This window comes from Protopterus annectens, chromosome 3.part1 (assembly GCF_019279795.1).
Source record: "Protopterus annectens isolate FY-2018-M chromosome 3.part1, PAN1.0, whole genome shotgun sequence".
Classification (NCBI taxonomy): domain Eukaryota; kingdom Metazoa; phylum Chordata; order Ceratodontiformes; family Protopteridae; genus Protopterus; species Protopterus annectens.
This window is the reverse complement of record NC_056732.1, coordinates 152454142-152474141: the sequence shown is the minus strand read 5'-3', so window position 1 is coordinate 152474141 and position 20000 is coordinate 152454142.

Genomic DNA, 20000 nt, shown 5'->3' with positions numbered 1-20000 from the left:
ATTTTTGCAGAAGATTAATATTACTTGTGTTATTTTGGACTGTGCTACTGCTTGCTTCAACCTGAGGACTGTTCCATTTGTGAATGGGTGTTAAGTAATGGAGGATATAAAATGATGAAGGAGGCACAAATACTGATAATGCTTTCAATTATATTCTACATATATAATCCTTTTGTAACATGTTGAAATGTAACTTGCAAACATTGTGGAGGTTTTCTCCCCAAGCCTCCACTGAAAATGGGCTCTTCTTGGCCCAGTGGACTTCCCTGGTCATCAAACTTAAATAAATAAATAATGCATACTTATGTAGATGACACTGTGATAATTGTTAAACATAAATCATGGATGGAAGAAATAAATGGAAAATTAAGTATTACATTAAAGAAAATTGGTTTATGTATAAATAAGGAGAAAAACAAAGGTTTTGGTTATGATAATAGGAGATGTAGAATATAGTGAAAAGTGTACAGATATATTAGGGATAGTATTTGGTAGAAGTGAATATAAACATGAGCAATGGGACAAGGATAGTAAAGGAATTAAAGAAATTATTGTTTTCTGGAAAACATATAGATTTTCATATAGAAAGAAACATATTTGATAAATACTATAATATTGGGTAAAATAGCCTATGTTGCAAATATTTGGGAAGGTGTGAAAATGAAGAAAAGAAGAAAAGAAGTAAAAGTGTCTTTGATGAAGAAATGAAAGCACTTTATAGTAAAATATAAAAAGAATGTAATAGAAAAGAATAGAAAGTAATAGCATGTTAATATTATGAAATATTATTTTGTCGATCTGTGGAAAGAGTTAGAAACAAGCAAGAAAAAAGCAATAATGATGAGATATACAAATTATAAAAGAATTAAAGAATGTAATGATTTTTGTGGAGACTGTCCACAGGTAAATTACTAGTAAAAGCAAATATGGCATACAAAAGTAAACAGGATAGAATGTCTAATAAGTGCAAAGAGTTTGAAACTACAGAACATGAATTTTTAAAATGTTAAAGACTTCAAGATTTGTGGAAAGAAGTATGTAAACATGAATTTGTTAAAAATTATTTGAAATTTGAAATGTTAAATATGGACATGATTGGAACAAGATCTCAAGAAAAGGCAAAGAAAATGGATAGAGTTATATTTTATGTAACATGGACAATACGGAACGAGAGACAATGAGATCAAATACAATGGAAAATGGACATTGACAAAAATATGGGCAAAATATGGGCTTAGTTGTGGGTAAAAGGGTGGGGGAAATATTTATAAAGAAGTTGATAATGCACTGATTGCTGTTATTTATGTAAATAATGTAAATAGGTAAATATGCAAATATGTAAATAATATGAAATAAATGAATGGTTACAAATAAAAAAACACTACTGATCATTGTTGTGAGTGGAACCCACTTTGGAGGAGCACTGCCTGTTTATGTTCCAGACACAGAGGTGGCTCAGAGAAATGGGGAGGCAGATGGAGGGAAAAGGAGATGATGGAATGGTGAATAAAATGAAGGAGGAAGCAAATATCAAGACCGGGGAATGTGCACAGGATTCTGAGGAATTGTTTCAAAGAAATCTTTTTGATGGAAGTCAGTCAGCAAATAGTGGATATTTAATTACAACCCTCCAGTTGGGAGGATTACAGGATAATTTACTTGAAGAAGTGGTGGTGGTGCAGAGTGAGCCAGAAAACGAAGAAAATGTTTCCTGGGGGACATTACAGAGGAAATACAAAAGGAGGATGCATAGTGAATCCTGAAGAATAGTGGTGAGACGGAAAGGAAAACACATGCAGAGAAAGTAAAAAAAAGGCAAAAGTGGAGTAGCAGAAAAAGGTAGAAGAAAATGAGAAACAGAAGTATATGGTAAGGATTTAAAGTAAAGAAGGCAAAAAAAAATAGACAGGTATGAAGTGTGAGACAATTTAATAGCTCTTTGGGTGTAAAAGCACATGAGGTAAGAGCATTTATTCTTATTAACAAAGAATGATTTTGTGACATTATATTTGAGCCTATTTTTTGAATAGAGCATTTTTTGGAGAATATGAAAAAAATAAAGACTGTAACCCATGGAATCTTTATGTGATAAAAACATTTAACAGGGAAATAAAAAAAGATTATTTTATAATTTTGAACATAGGTTGCAAGAGAGACTTTCAGGGGACATTTGAAAACTTTATGTAAAGAAGTGCTGGGCATTGCAAATGTTTATGACAAAAAGGGTTTATGGACTAGTGGCTAGAATTGTAATATTGTGTTAAAAATATAAAGAGGAAAAAATATGCATATACCAAGCATGATAAATGTTGAGGGGAATATGGGTTTTGTAAAATACAGAGGACAACCCAAAACATTTTTTTGTGGAAAAGAAGGACATTTTATAAATAGCTGTGACAAAATAAACATGTGAATTTAAATGTTATAGATGTAACAAAATTGGGCATTTATGGGTGGGTTACAAAATGAAAAAATTAAGAAAAAAGAAAGAGAAGAAAATGAACAAAAAGAAGAAAATTTAGAAGTAGTAGAAATAGAAGAAGAAAAAATAGATAAGAAAAAGTAATAAAAAGGTCATAGAAGAAGTTTCTGAAATAATTGATGAAGAAGACACAAACTGTGAGGCAGTAAAATAAAAATATCAACTTGTAAAAGGTTAAAAAACTGAAAGGGGAACTTTAAAGGTAATACTACAAAATAAAAAAGAAAGGAAATGGCTGAAAAATAACACATGCCCCTAATGATTGGGAGTTGGTATAATGGTTAAGGTTTTTGCCTCACAGACACAAGGTACAGTGTTCGATTCTCACCTTTGGGAAGGACATTGGCTAGACTTAGAATGGCCTATTAAAAAAAACTAGCCTAGTAGTTAGCTGTGAATGTATGAAACCATGAATCTAAGGGAAAAGGAAAATAAAAATTTTAGAGTGCTTTCTGAAAATGTGAATAGTATTAAGAATACAGTAAGAATAATACAGATTTTGGAGTTGTATAACACATGTGATTTAGATCTAAGTATATTAGAAGATACAAGATTTTTAACAAATGAAATATTACAAATAAACTATGGGGAGGAAAGATAATCTGGAATTGTGATTTAAAATGCAAGAATAAAAGGAAAGGAATTGATATTAGAAAAATATTAGAAGTTATAAGTAGTAAGTTAAAATTTTACGAGAAAAATTCATGGACTTACAAAAGGGGTATATATGGAACTGAAACAGACTATTTTATAGTATCAAAAGTTTTAGTTATAGGAGAAGGGGAGCTAGTTGAAACAGGATTTTCTGATCATCTTGCAATATGGCTAGAGATAAAAGAAAACAAGGAATTTTTAAAAATAGGAAAAGGAATAAAAAGGATAAATGCAAAAGCATAGAATGAAGATGAAAACAGATTAGTAATACAGTTATGGAAAGATCATATTACTAAAATAATGTTTTATAAAAATTGTTCTGAATGGTGGATAATAATTAATGAAAAATATAAAAAATCTTTTTTACACTGGCAATATGATGTGAGAAAAGTAGAGAAAGAAAAATATAAAAAACTATAATGATGATGCATTTGAAGACTTAGACCATAATGATAGAAAGTATTTTGACAAAGAAAAAATGATATGAAAGAAATCAATAAAAATGCAAGAATTGTTATATAAGCAAAGATATTTTTTACAAGGAAAAAGAAGCATCAAGTTACTTATGCAGATTAATAAAGGAAGATGGTAGTAAAAACGAAAGAAATAAAAAATCTAAAGGAGAAATAACTCAAGAAAAGATTATGAATAGTGTAATACAATATGTACAAGAAATGTTTAAAGAAAAAATAATGTAGTGAAAAAACATGGAAAGTAGAACAGTTAACCGAAAAAGAGAATAAAGTCCTGGAAAAGGAGATTTCTTTAAATAAGCTAGATAAAGATGCATAAGTCTCACTTGTCTTATATGTAAAGCCACAGAAAGAATCATCATGGAAATTATCAATAATGATATAGTAAACCTCCTGACACTGGAACCAATGCAGTTTGGTTTCATCAAGGGCAGGTCATGCCTAATCAACCTGGCGGACTTTGTCGAAAAGGTCACCTAAGCAATGTATGAGGGCAAAATGGTTCACACTGCCTACCTTGCCCTGGCCAAGGAATTTGACACAATACCCCGAATTGTTGACAAACTCAAGAGTTTAGGTGCAAACCTGTATGTCATCCAGTGGATAGCCAACTGGCTCACAGACAAGACCCATAAACTTAGAACTGGGGAGTCCACCTCTACAAAGAGGCCAGTGACAAGTGGTGTCCCTCAGGGATCTGTCTGTGGACTGCTCCTTTTTGGCATTTACTTCTCTGAAGTCAAGGCCAATGTCAATGGTCTCTGGCTGAATAAATTTGCAGATTATTGCTAGTTAGGAGCTGTCATTGAATCCCACATTGACGCAAATGTTCTCCAGGAAGGGCTGACACAGACAACCAACTGGTGTCAGAGCCATGGACTAAAACTAAATCCCAAGAAATGCATAATAGTATCCTTCTGGAAGTCATCCACCCCTGGTAACTATCATATTAACAACACACTCCTTAGAGCTGACCTAGTAGTCAGGGAATTAGGGAGACATATAGATAGTAATCTAGTCTTTGACCATCACTTGTCTACAGTAGTGAGATAATCATTCTATGTTGCACAACTTATAAACAAATGTATGGCATCTAACTCCAAGGAAGTCATTCTTCAACTGTATTTAGCATTCATCAGACCTATTTTTGAGTACAATGTCCCCTTTTATGTACCTAACCAGGCATATCCAATAATTGGAATGTCCACAGGGGTTTTTCACTAAAAGAATACAAGGTGTAAGTAAAATGTCCTATGTCGACCTCCTCAAGGCCATATCCCTGTATTCTGTCTCCTACATATTGTTGAGGGGACGTCTATGCCTTACATATGGGTCTATATTAAATTAGCAAATGCTTAGAAAAGCGAACGCTAATTCATCAACCCCTTTTAAGCAAAAGCTTAAAATCTCGAACACCCGGAACAGCAATATTTTTTACAGGGAAAAAATTGCTAGGCCGGTTCCAGGAGTTCAACATTTCCTCCACTGTGGTGCGACCTCGGAGTTGGTATATTTAAGTAGGGGGTGTGGGGGTGAAGCCCCCCACATTATAAAATGTTTTAAGTTTTTTTTTTTTTTTTTTGTGGACCAGTAATTTTTTTCCCTGTGAAAAAAATCACTGTTCCAGGTGTTCGAGATTTTAAGCTTTCGCTTAAAAGGGGTCGATGAATTAGCATTCGCTTTTCTAAGCATTTGCTAATTTAATATAGACTCTTACATACAGGGCATTGTCAGTCCCCACTCTGATGGACCTCCTACATATCCACAAAACAAACAGCACCAGAATTACATATTCTAAAGACTTAAACCTTGTCTATGATATAAATAGGACCTGCTGGAGAGACAGGTTTTTATCCCAGAGACTAACCTGTCTCTGGAACAGGCTCCCCATCCACGTGAAGCAGAATTCCTCCCTAACCCAATTCAAGCGTAACTTGAACAATTGGATGGAAAACAGGAAATTCATCCCTGGTTTGGTACCTATGTCATTAATGGATACAATCAACATGTAAATGGTTCATCTCCCAGGCCCCTGCTTGTAAATGTTTCATCTCCCAAGCCCCTGTTTACACTTATCAAGGGTACTAGAAATTGTCAGAGATTTGGATACATAGTTAGGCTTAAAAGGGCCCTCATGGTCATTAGCCTAGTAAACACCTATGAAACTATAAATAGCAGGTATTAGGACTAGTATTAGGACAAGTATTAGGACAAGTAAATATAGATTCAGCTGCAGGACCAGATGGAATAGGCTATGAAATGTATAAAAAAAATTGATTTGCAAAAAAATATATATATTTAAAGATTTTGAATGAATGGTTAAATTAAGGTTTTTTGTATAAAGAATTATGTAGTGGAAAACTTAAATTCATATGGAAGAAGGAAGCTAGAAGACAAAAAAATGGAGAGTGATAGTATTAAATAATGATTATAAGAGCTTTATGAAAATAATCCAAAACAGATTTGAAACTAAAATGGAAAACATTACAGAAGAGAGTATATATATATATATATATGTATATATATATATATATATATATATATATATATATATATATATATATATATATATAAAATAAAGGGAAAATGTTGTCAAGAATTATTAATAATGGCTAGAGAAGTTGTGGATGGCATTATGAATAGAAAAGAAGAAGCAAAAATCATGATAGCAGACCTTAATAAGGCATTTAACACAATAGGCCATGAAATCTTACAAGTAATAATGAAAGAATATAAGTGAGGAAGTTAGGAAATTATGATGTCAGTGTATAAGTAATAATAAAGTAAAAATACTTGTAAATGGCTGGTTAAGCCAAGTGGCACATATGAAGAGTGGTATAAGACAGGGATGCCCAGTGAGGTGTATACTCTGTATTCATTATGAATGTGATAGTATGTGAAATAAATTAAAAATGAAGGAGGCAGGGTATATAACACTTGAAGGGTTAATAATTCCAGTTCTGTTAACATATCAAGATGATATTATAATAAATGGAAAAAACAAAACTTGAATAAAAGAAGTAATACTTTGCCAAAATGAGTGCCTAGAGGTGATATGGATGTCTTTAAATAAAAAGAAAAAATAGGGGTTTCGGTGATGTGGTAAAGCTAGGGGGTATACATTTTACAATGAATGAAATCTTTCTGTTAGGTATAACATTTGGCAATGAAAATGTAAGTAGAATTCAAGGTGAAAAACAACAGAAGAAATAAAACAAACCTGTCTTTTCTGGAGAATATATAAATTATTCAGAAAAAGGGCTTATTTGATAAAAAAATAGCATACTTAGCAAGTGTATTTATACTTCCAACAGTATTTGCAAAGGAATGATTGCAGATATTTTTTTTCAATTTCTATGGGGTTCTAGATTAGGCTCAGTAAAAAGAGAAGTTTTGCATGCAAATAAAGAAGAAGGAGGCTTAGGGTTAATTAACCCAGTGGTATATGCTACTTCATTACATTTCTACAAAATGGTAAAGTAGATAAATGAGAGATTAGTAGTAAAGCTGTATAAATATAAGTAGGATCATTTTGGGGATATAGTAAAAACAGTAAAGAGAAAAAGAGTGTGTAAATGAAGAAATAAAATATTACCAAGAAAAATATTTTTGTGAAAATTAAAAATTGATGGCATAGAAAAACATAGAAAAGTGTGACATAAGAATGCAATGATAAAATATTATTAAAAAAAAATGGGAAATCTAACAGATGGAAAAAGTAAATCTATAAAAATAAGCAAATGGTGTAATCCAAAAGTAGACTGTTAAGACATTTTGTGGAGAATGGTAATAAATAAATTAACATAAAAAATATGCCATGGAAAATATATAAATTATCATTCAGAAGAAAAAGCTTATTTGATGAATTCAGTACTGATGGAAAAAATAGCATACTTAGCGAGTGTATTTATACTGTCAACAGTATTTGCAAAGGAATTATTGCAGATATTTTTTTAATTTATATGGAGTTCTAAATTAAAGCCAGTAAAAACAGAAGTTCTTATATGTAAATAAAAAGGAAGGAGGTTTAGGGTTAATTACCCTAGTGGCATATGCTACTTCATTAAATTTGTACAAAGTGGTAAAGTGGATAAATGAAAAAAGATGAGAGATTAGTAGTAAAACTGTATAAATATAAGTAAGATCAATTTGGGGATATGTTAAAAAGTGTAAAAGAGAAAAAGACTGTATAAATGAAGAAATAAAATGTTACCAAGAAAAAAATATTTTTGTGAAAAATAAAAGTTGATTTAATAGAAAAACATGGAAAAGTATGGTATAAGAATACAATGATAAAACATCATTATTTAAAACCATGGGACAATCTATCAGATGGAAAAAGTAAAGCGATAAAAATAAGAAGCAAATGATCTCCTTTCAAGATTTTTCTGTGGAGAATGGTAATAGATAAGTTAACAATAAAAATAAATATGCCATATAAAAAGAAAAGTGATATAATATGTTTGCATTGTCAAGAAGAAGAAACTATGTAATATGTGTTTTTGAAATGTAAAATAATAAAAAAGTTAAGAGGAAAATGTTTTAAAGGAGTTTTTTCTGAAGTAAAAGAAGTGGAGAAAATAAACATGGTTATGATTAAATATGGATATTATAAGAATAGAAGTAAAAAATATGTTGAAAGAATAGATAAACAGTTATTTTAAGTTATATAGGTTATATAGAATGAAAGAATAAATGAAATTATGTTTAACAATAGTAAGTAAAGTCAGATGGTGGTTATGGAAAAAGGAGTGGGGGTCTAATAGGGATGAAAATTTAGCATGGTTGTAAAGGGAATGACGAATATGAGTAAACAGATATCAATATGTATATATTTGTATATATGAAAATATATGTAAATATGTAAATATTTTGTAAATACAAGTTATTTTTCTATACAAATAAAGGACCCTTGCTCTTTCTGATAGGTGCCACAGGATCATTTACATCATGACATAGAAAAAGATAGAAAAGTATGGTATAAGAATGCAATGATAAAACATTATTATTTAAAACCATGGGTAAACAGATTGAAAAATCAAATGGTGTAATCAGAAAATAGACTGTCAAGATATTTTGTAGAGAATGGTAATAGACACTGCTAATATGCATAGGTAGAGTGTGCTACCTGTTGCTCCACTGACAATGCTGATATGCATAGTAATCCACCTGATTTGTTTCCCCAAATCTCCCTTTCAGTTCCTCATACTCTTTCTCCACTGTTCTTTCTCTTGTCTCATATACTCTTATTTCCATTCCTAAACCCGTCCATGCCCCTGGACCCACTTCTGCTATTATTATTACTGCTTTTCCCATGCTGTGCCCCAAACCTGCAACTTTTCCATATCACTCAAACTCCTCCAGCACTACTTCGATCACCCATATTATCTTCTCTGTTAACAATATACAATCATCTGCAGATTGAATGAAATTATATAATTCCTCATCTTGCCTGCCTTATCCACATCCAACCTCTTCTTCAAATTACTTGGTAAAACCTTCAGCCACTAAATGAAAAAGTAAACAGCCACATGAAGTCTTATCATGTTCTTCTCACTATCAACATCAGTCTTGACACTTATAATTTCTCTGCCTATCTTCAGACATCCACTGCAGTCCCTGCCTCCCCTAACACTTTATACATCAGCTTTCAGCTTAACAAAAAAGAACACCCCTTGCAATTCCCTTTCCCCTTCATCCAGCATCTCATACAGCATTTATAAATTATTCTCTGATATTCTTGCCCTGATCACATTATAAAACTATGCTGTGAACCACTTTAGCCCAATTTAATTCTTTCCAATCCCACTATTACTTCTTTCACATCCTCTGTCACTGTTCTTCTTTCATTTGCACTGGATCCTCTTTCTCTTACTTTAAATGATATCGACCATCTTTGCCTCAATAACATTCAGTAATCCATTCTTCCCCTCTTCCCAGCTATCTTATTATCCAATTTCTCTCAGAAATCAGCAACATTGTCTCTAATTACTGCAGTTCTATATCCTTCTGTCTCAGTCCACTTAAGACAAACTCCTTATTCCTGTCCATCACCTTAAAAACAAGAAGTTTTTCTTCCATTTCAGCCTCATCATCATTTATCTTTCTAACTCAATGTTTCAAGTTCATTTCTTTAATTTCTTTTTCCCTAATTTCATACTTCATCACCTCTTTAACTACCATGCCCACTTTATCCTTCAGATTCCCCTTTTCTTGTATCAATCTCCACTCTGCGCTTTTCATTTCCTCAGCTAGACTCCTTTTCTTTTTTCACTGTCTTGTATTAGTTTCCCAGTGCTCACTGTTTTTTTTTTGTATCAAATTGAATCTGTCCTGAATTTTCCATCCTTCCTTATCATTCATGGTATGGGTAACATTTTTTTCAAATTCACTCATTTCACATTGTTCATCCCAATGCTTCTCAGACCATTTTGATTACTTTCTCTTCTCCCTCCCTCAGTTCTCTGAACTTCTTATATCACAAGTGAATTATATGTAGTTTTAAAATCCATATTTCACCGAGTCCTAGCATTCCTATTCCATTTCCTGCTTCAATAGATACAAGTCCAGTCTATTCACCGGCCTGATGATATTCCTGGAAAAAGTTTTATTTCCTCATTCCCTCAAATTCCCCCTGCTATATAGCCATCTGTTCATCACCTTTTATATACCTCTTAACTTTTTCATACTTTTCTTGTGGACTTACCTTCATGCCATCCATATCTTTTTCTACTTTCAACAACAAACTCAAGTCTCACCTGCAGTTTCTTACCTCTACTCTGTCTTCTTCACTCTTCAAAAAATCTCATGACAAAGTATATGACAAAAAAAGTATTTTACATAGCATTATAGCAGAAAGACTGTACATTCTACATAAGAAGAAAAGAAGTAGAAATATAACTTAAACATTTTACAATAAGTCAAATGAATTATAGGATAATACAATATACATTTATTTTATGGAGAAATAATTAAGTTTTGTATATAGCCAGATCCTGTTTTCTTCCCTGAAACATCCTCAGCCCTTCCTTTTACCTTCTTTTATTGCTGTTCTGTATTTTCTACATCATGTTCTTCTTTTATCTCTCCAATTCCACTCTATAACATGATTTTTCTTCTCTTCTCCTTTAGCACTGACAGTTTTTACTACTTTTAAATTCTGCCCAGTCATGACCTTCTCTCTTTATTTATTTAATAATTTATTTCCATTTTTGGCTAGGATAGTCCTTAATAGCTTCTTTTTAGTGAAGTCCCATGGACAAAAAATATACAAAGATACAACTTAACCAAAACAAACCATAAGTAAAAAGGAGCACTACTATTTTCTGTGACATAGATCACCAATGTTGAGAATTGTAAAATGAAAAGATCACCAGTGTCCCATTATAATGTACAGACTAGAGATGTTACTGAGGTTAGAATGTCTAAAAAAGTTTGCTTAAAGTCACTGACTGCATCATCTAAAGATAAGCGATTTAGCACGGTCCACTTACACTGCTGTAGTATTGAATTAAAAGTTGTATCACTGAAGCATTTTGTAGATCTTGTCCATTAAAACGTATGTTTTTGTACTTAAGTTTGTTTCCAAATTATAAAATTAGGGTGGTGATCACACAATGCATCTGTGTGTGTGCCTACTATGTTTACATAGTTGGAGTGTGTGGTTAGAATCCAGTCTAGTATGTTTTGTCTACCACTGACTTTGTCCAAATCGTATGTATCAATGAGTGGTAGATATTTGTGTGATGCTTGTTGTGAGGATATTCTAGTATATTTCATTTGATAGTTCAGGGTATCCAGTATAGTATATCTTCTAATGTGTCCATAGCTCTTTTCTGTTATCTGAATGAACATAAATGGTTGCAGAGTATAGAGTTTGCTATTTATATACTTTGATGGCAGCTATAATTATTTCTAACTGCTCTGAGGTTAGTATTATTTTTTGTTTGTTTGTTTGTTTTAAGTAGTGACTTAAAACTTTTTGAGAAAAGTGTCATTATGCCTCTGGTTCTTTTGGCTAATCTGTCAAATATGAGCATGCTGTAGTCCAGTGGGAGTATTTGTTCATTTATGTGTTTTGGCTTGAGTCAAGTTTCAATGATTGTTAGCAAATCTGATTTTTAAAGGTTCATCCATAGTGTAGTTTGTCTATTTTGTTACAGATGTTCCTTGCATTTATGTGATAGACATTTACTCCTTTTGTTGGGTTAATATTCTCTATGCTTGAGTTGTTAGTAGTTAGTCCTGGGTTTTGTTGAATGTTACTGGAGAGAATAAGTTCTATAGCTATTGGAGACTGTTACAGAAATAGTAATTGTATTAGTCATTCAAATAATTCAAGGTATTTTTGTATGATGTGACATAGAATTGTAGATACTTGCAGTACTGAATGTTTATTGTCTGAGTATGTGTTGTGTTTCTAAGTTAGATCAGTTTGTAAATGATAGAGATTAATGACTGGAGCATATGTTGTTCAAAGCAGAAAAAATCATGCAGTTTAGTAGCTGATTGTAAGTTCTGTAATTAATATAATGCTGAACAGGAACATTTTCTTGGTTATGTACTTAGGATGTGTATATATATATATATATATATATATATATATATATATATATATATATATATATATATATATATATATATATATATATATATATATATATATATATATATATATATACAGTAGATATAAAAAGTGTACACACCCCTGTTAAAATGCAAGGTTTTTGTGATATAAAACATGAGACCACAATAACTTTCAAAACTTTTCCCACCATTAATGTGACCTATAACCTGTACAATTCAATTGAAAAACAAACAAATATGTTAAGGGAAAAAATATAAAAAAAAAAATGTACAATAAGCTGGTTGGATAAGTGTGCACACCCTTAAACTAATGCTTTGTTGAAGCACCTTTTGATTTAATTACAGCATTTAGTCTTCTTGGGTACACACCTGTCATTATTTAAAGTAATTAAAGATACTCTGATTAACCCCAATAAAGTTCAGCTGTCCTAGTAGGATTTTCCTGAAAGCCAGGGTTCACAGAGAGCTTACAAAGTATCAAACGGATCTCATTGTTGAAAGGTATCAGTCAGGAGAAGGGTACTAAAAAATTCCACAGCATTGGATATACCATGGAACACAGTGAAGACAGTCATCAAAAAGTGGAGAAAATATGGGACAACAGTGACTTTACAAACTGGATATCCCTCCAAAATTGATGAAAAGACAAGATGAAAAAATGGTCAAGGAGACTGCCAAGAGACCTACAGCAACACTGAAGGAGCTGCAGAAATTTCTAGCAAGTACCAGTTGTGTACTACATGTGACAAAAATCTCCCGTATTCTCCATATGTCTGGACTATGGAGTAGAGTTGCAAGATGTAAGCCTTTTTTTACACAGAAAAACATCCAAGGCCCAGCTAAAATTTTCAAAAAAATATATTGTCTCCCAAAAGCATGTCGGAAAATTTGTTATGGTCTGTTGAGACCAAGTTGAACTTTTTGGCCACAATTCCAAAAGGTACATTTGGTGCAAAAACAGCACTTTGCATCACCAAAAGAATACCATCCCCACAGAGAAGCATGATGGAAGCAGTATCATGCTTTGGGGTTGTTTTTTTTTTCAGCTGGAACTGGGGCTTTAGTCAAGGTGGAGGGAATTATGAACAGTTCCAAATACCCGTCACTTTTGGCCCAAAACCTTCAGGGTTCTGCTGGAAAGCTGAAGACGAAGAGGAATTTCACGAATTTCAAGAAATACTCTAAAACAACATTGTAGGACAGTCTCACATAAATACAGAAAACATCTAGACTAATCTGACTATTTTCCTATCTATCTCTAAGAATAGATACTAAGATATAAGTCTTACTTACAGAGCAAAGCAAGTGCTGGTGAGAGGCTGTTTACAGGTCCAGAACAAGACACAAAATGCACTTCTTCTCTCTGAAATAGTTCTTAAATTGATAATACACATTACTGCTGAAGCATCTAAGATTGCATCATTATTGTTACCTCTGCCTAGTTTCCCAGGCTAGCAGGAACTTATATTTTACCATATCTCTGTCAAAAATACTTATCTCTCAGAAGCTAACAATTCTCTCTTAGAAGCTTACCTGAATTGGAAGTCGTAAAACAATTACATTGGAATCCTGTAATTACCTCTGTTTCCAGACAATAAAAGAAGCCCCTAGCCTAGACATCCTGTCTCTTAGCTTGAGATAAACTGACTTTATAACACATCATAAAACTCTTTACTTATCAACTTATTTTCTTAGAGTTTTGCAAGTTAACTCTGTATATCCCAATTTCTACTATGAAACATGCATTTACATAGACGTAGAGAGTATACATATTTCTGCTGTTTTCCAGCAGGGTGCACTATGGTTACAATCCTGAAGCTCAGTACAGAACATATAGCTTTCTTAGATTTCTTTAAGGCAAGCATACAAATCATATTACTGTTCACAAATGACATAGAATTATTTACAAAATCTGGATTGGCAGTATCACAGGTGTTTCAGCAAAGTATTAGATTAAAGGTGTGCACACTTATGCAACCAGCTTATTGTACGTTTTTTATTTTTTATATTTTCCCCCTAACAGATTTGTTTGTTTTTCAATTGAATTGTACAGGTTATAGGTCAGTAAAGGAGGGAAAAGTTTTGAAATGATTTATTGTGGTCTCGTTTTTTTTTTTATCACAAAAACTTGGCATTTTAACAGGGGTGTGTACACTTTTTATATCCATTGTATTTTATATATATATATATATATATATATATATATACAGTTTAAAGCATATATTTTTTAAGGAATAAGGGGGAAGACTATTGGGTATAAATATAAAGACTCCTGAGGTGGCAGGGTTTGGCGGCAGGAGAGTCATGAAGCAAGCTGTTAATCAAAGCAAGCAGCAAACAATCAGATTGGGCATATTCAGTATAATGCCTCTGACTTTGCTCAAAAGTTCTGAATAAAGAAAAATATAATGGGAGGGAAAGGCCCCAAATCAGAGACAATTCTTAAATATTACTCTAATTCACATAAAAAGACAACAGAACAACTGGATTTATATCAGGATGCATTTTCTGAGCAATAAAAAGTATGAAACTCAAATGAATGACATTACCGACTGTAATTCTCAGGGAATTTCTATAAAACCAAAACGTTTATGAAACGTCAAAAATGTGGGGCAAAATCAGGGACATTTGACAAGCATGTTCAGTACACCAGTCTGATGCGAAACATAGACTGCAATTCAATACAAAAAGTTAATGGAAATCATCTAAAAATGCAAGTAAGTGAATAAAGTTGCCTAGTTACAGATATGGACTATAAAGAAGTCCTTATACAGTATTTAGGTTTAAGAGTGGGGCATACACCGAGTGAAAAGAAATGCTACTGTGTGTAAGAAACTCTGTCTGTAAGTCCTGGTAAATATTACTGTAGCATGGAATGGTGTGCTGCCTGTATTTAGCTACAAAACTGTGAGAAATACCTTTAATGAGCAGAATGTATCTAAAAAAAGTGTGCCATACTTAAATGGAGATGTAATTAAGCTGCAGCATGTAAACAGAGTGAAAAGCTGGAATGATAGTGCAAGCAGACGCTTGTCTTAGTATTCTGATCTATATGTGACTAAATAGGTCAGAGAAATACATTTAAAGACCAGAAGTCAGCCAAAAGAGAAATGAGCTATACTTACAAGGCATGAGGTTAAATGTAGTATATGAGACAGAAGGGAAAAAGATGGCATGATACAGCAAACAAAGGTTTAAGTATAAATATATATATATATATATATATATATATATATATATATATATATATACACACACACACACACACACACACACACATATACATGTATGTTTGTTTTTAAAACAATTATACAGATAAGCTCTACAGCTGCTGCACCTTCAGGGACCAGATACTTCCTTTGTCTCTCCAATAGCAGTTGATATTTAACAAAATATCTGTTGTTTCAGACATCAGTGCATAGTAAATGACAAAGTTACACTATGTGGGATGATGAGCAACTTAAGCAGCTCTGGCAGTATGTGGTGGGTATGACCATGCTTTTGGTGGTATTTATAAGGCTGGTTAAAGGAAAACACCTTGGAGCTTGTGTGGCCATGCTACAAGGAAGAAAGAAATATGTTAAAAGGTAAAACATCAGCTCTGAGAACTAGTGCCGAAAAGAAAATGATGAGAGAGTAAACACAAGAAGCGCTTAGACCCAAGTATAGTAAGGCAGAAACACAAGAAAAGCTTAGTCCCAAGTATAGTAAGGCAGAAACACAAGAAGCGCTTAGGCCCAAGTATAGTAAGGCAGAAACACAAGAAGCGCTTAGACCCAAGTATAGTAAGGCAGAAGCACAAGAAGCGCTTAGACCCAAGTATAGTAAGGCAGAAGCACAAGAAGCGCTTAGACCCAAGTATAGTAAGGCAGAAACACAAGAAGCGCTTAGACCCAAGTATAGTAAGGCAGAAACACAAGAAGCACTTAGACCCGAGTATAGTAAGACAGAAACACAAGAAGCACTTAGACCCAAGTATAGTAAGGCAGAAACACAAGAAGCGCTTAGACCCGAGTATAGTAAGGCAGAAACACAAGAAGCGCTTAGACCCAAGTATAGTAAGGCGAAACACAAGAAGCGCTTAGACCCAAGTATAGTAAGGCAGAAACACAAGAAGTGCTTAGACCCAAGTATAGTAAGGCAGAAACACAAGAAGTGCTTAGACCCAAGTATAGTAAGGCAGAAACACAAGAAGCGCTTAGACCCAAGTATAGTAAGGCAGAAACACAAGAAGCGCTTAGACCCAAGTATAGTAAGGCAGAAACACAAGAAGCACTTAGACCCAAGTATAGTAAGGCAGAAACACAAGAAGCGCTTAGACCCAAGTATAGTAAGGCAGAAACACAAGAAGCACTTAGACCCGAGTATAGTAAGGCAGAAACACAAGAAGCGCTTAGACCCAAGTATAGTAAGGCAGAAACACAAGAAGCGCTTAGACCCGAGTATAGTAAGGCAGAAACACAAGAAGCGCTTAGACCCGAGTATAGTAAGGCAGAAACACAAGAAGCGCTTAGACCCAAGTATAGTAAGGCAGAAACACAAGAAGCGCTTAGACCCAAGTATAGTAAGGCAGAAACACAAGAAGCGCTTAGACCCAAGTATAGTAAGGCAGAAACACAAGAAGCGCTTAGACCCGAGTATAGTAAGGCAGAAACACAAGAAGCACTTAGACCCGAGTATAGTAAGGCAGAAACACAAGAAGCGCTTAGACCCAAGTATAGTAAGGCAGAAACACAAGAAGCGCTTAGACCCAAGTATAGTAAGGCAGAAACACAAGAAGATCTTAGACCCAAGTATAGTAAGGCAGAAACACAAGAAGCGCTTAGACCCAAGTATAGTAAGGCAGAAACACAAGAAGCACTTAGACCCAAGTATAGTAAGGCAGAAACACAAGAAGCGCTTAGACCCAAGTATAGTAAGGCAGAAACACAAGAAGCACTTAGACCCAAGTATAGTAAGGCAGAAACACAAGAAGCGCTTAGACCCAAGTATAGTAAGGCAGAAGCACAAGAAGCGCTTAGACCCAAGTATAGTAAGGCAGAAACACAAGAAGCGCTTAGACCCAAGTATAGTAAGGCAGAAACACAAGAAGCACTTAGACCCGAGTATAGTAAGGCAGAAACACAAGAAGCACTTAGACCCAAGTATAGTAAGGCAGAAACACAAGAAGCGCTTAGACCCGAGTATAGTAAGGCAGAAACACAAGAAGCGCTTAGACCCAAGTATAGTAAGGCGAAACACAAGAAGCGCTTTAGACCCAAGTATAGTAAGGCAGAAACACAAGAAGTGCTTAGACCCAAGTATAGTAAGGCAGAAACACAAGAAGTGCTTAGACCCAAGTATAGTAAGGCAGAAACACAAGAAGCGCTTAGACCCAAGTATAGTAAGGCAGAAACACAAGAAGCGCTTAGACCCAAGTATAGTAAGGCAGAAACACAAGAAGCACTTAGACCCAAGTATAGTAAGGCAGAAACACAAGAAGCGCTTAGACCCAAGTATAGTAAGGCAGAAACACAAGAAGCACTTAGACCCGAGTATAGTAAGGCAGAAACACAAGAAGCGCTTAGACCCAAGTATAGTAAGGCAGAAACACAAGAAGCGCTTAGACCCGAGTATAGTAAGGCAGAAACACAAGAAGCGCTTAGACCCGAGTATAGTAAGGCAGAAACACAAGAAGCGCTTAGACCCAAGTATAGTAAGGCAGAAACACAAGAAGCGCTTAGACCCAAGTATAGTAAGGCAGAAACACAAGAAGCGCTTAGACCCAAGTATAGTAAGGCAGAAACACAAGAAGCGCTTAGACCCGAGTATAGTAAGGCAGAAACACAAGAAGCGCTTAGACCCGAGTATAGTAAGGCAGAAACACAAGAAGTGCTTAGACCCAAGTATAGTAAGGCAGAAACACAAGAAGCGCTTAGACCCAAGTATAGTAAGGCAGAAACACAAGAAGCGCTTAGACCCAAGTATAGTAAGGCAGAAACACAAGAAGCGCTTAGACCCAAGTATAGTAAGGCAGAAACACAAGAAGCACTTAGACCCAAGTATAGTAAGGCAGAAACACAAGAAGCGCTTAGACCCAAGTATAGTAAGGCAGAAACACAAGAAGCACTTAGACCCAAGTATAGTAAGGCAGAAACACAAGAAGCGCTTAGACCCAAGTATAGTAAGGCAGAAACACAAGAAGCGCTTAGACCCAAGTATAGTAAGGCAGAAACACAAGAAGCGCTTAGACCCAAGTATAGTAAGGCAGAAACACAAGAAGCGCTTAGACCCAAGTATAGTAAGGCAGAAACACAAGAAGCGCTTAGACCCAAGTATAGTAAGGCAGAAACACAAGAAGCGCTTAGTCCCAAGTATAGTAAGGCAGAAACACAAGAAGCGCTTAGGCCCAAGTATAGTAAGGCAGAAACACAAGAAGCGCTTAGACCCAAGTATAGTAAGGCAGAAGCACAAGAAGCACTTAGACCCAAGTATAGTAAGGCAGAAGCACAAGAAGCGCTTAGACCCAAGTATAGTAAGGCAGAAACACAAGAAGCGCTTAGACCCAAGTATAGTAAGGCAGAAACACAAGAAGTGCTTAGACCCAAGTATAGTAAGGCAGAAAATAAGGAGAGAAGGAATACCAAGAGCTCATAGAACAAACACAGCAAGGCAGGAAAAGGAGAAATGAAATGCACAACTCTGGGAAACTAATACAGGAACTAAAGTAAGCAGAGAGAGAACAGCAACTACTCTAAGAACTAGTACAGAAAAGCAAAGTTGGGAAAATAAGGAACATAAACAGCAGTACAGCAAGACAGACTTGTTAAATGCCAATCATACACAATACACAATAGATGATACAGTTAAACTGCACACACTATTTGTTCAACATATGACAGTGTTGTAAGTATAGTAACAACAGCCTCTAGAGCTATGTCTGCACAAGGTGCTTCTATTACATACAATGAGCAAAAGAGACTGAGCCAGTATAAGTTGCATAATAAATCAATGTACGTTCCATAACAGACTTTGAATTACAAGGCAGACAGTCACACACCGGAGTTTGGTATCTAATCTGACATGTCAATGTGAAGGAATAAATGCAAACATCTATCACTGCATAGCATTGATTAGGTGGTACTCTGCATACACCTTTAAGTGCTATTTTGGGTATATCTTACTCTTACTTCCAGTATCCATGTGACACCTTGATTATTATTCCTAAGTTTTCTGTTCTGTTGTAATACTCCAGTTTCACTGATTAAATTCCGTACATGACAATCAACTAGAGAGACACAGAATGGCATGAGCAAAGTCTACAGGGAGCATAGTGTCGCACATTCCTAAATTTATATAGCAAAGCTGTGTAAGATGTAGCAGGGCAACTGGGGTTTGTTATAATCTCATAAGGAGGAGGAGCTGGTGTTTAGCAATGTTTATACAATACTGCAAGTTTGGTGACTGGTTTGTTGGTATATTCTGTGATGGGGTCAGAGTTGTAGAGATGTGTTAATATGGATTCACACAGATGTATTAAGATGGAGAGAAGCAAGATGCTTCATTAAATATGTAAAATTGCAGCTTGTAAGTTTAAGGATCAAGGAGGGGTTTATGAGCCAGCAGCTGCTAATCAGAGCAGGTGGTAGACAATCACTGTGGACATTCTCACTACACCACTTGAAAAGAAACAAGAATGCAAACCAAGAAAGAGAGAGAGAGAGAATGAGAAAAAAAATACCCAAAATATAAGTAACTAAAATTGCACAAATACAAACTATCTTCCTCATTTCCTAGAATATTTCATCATATTCTTGTTCTTGCAT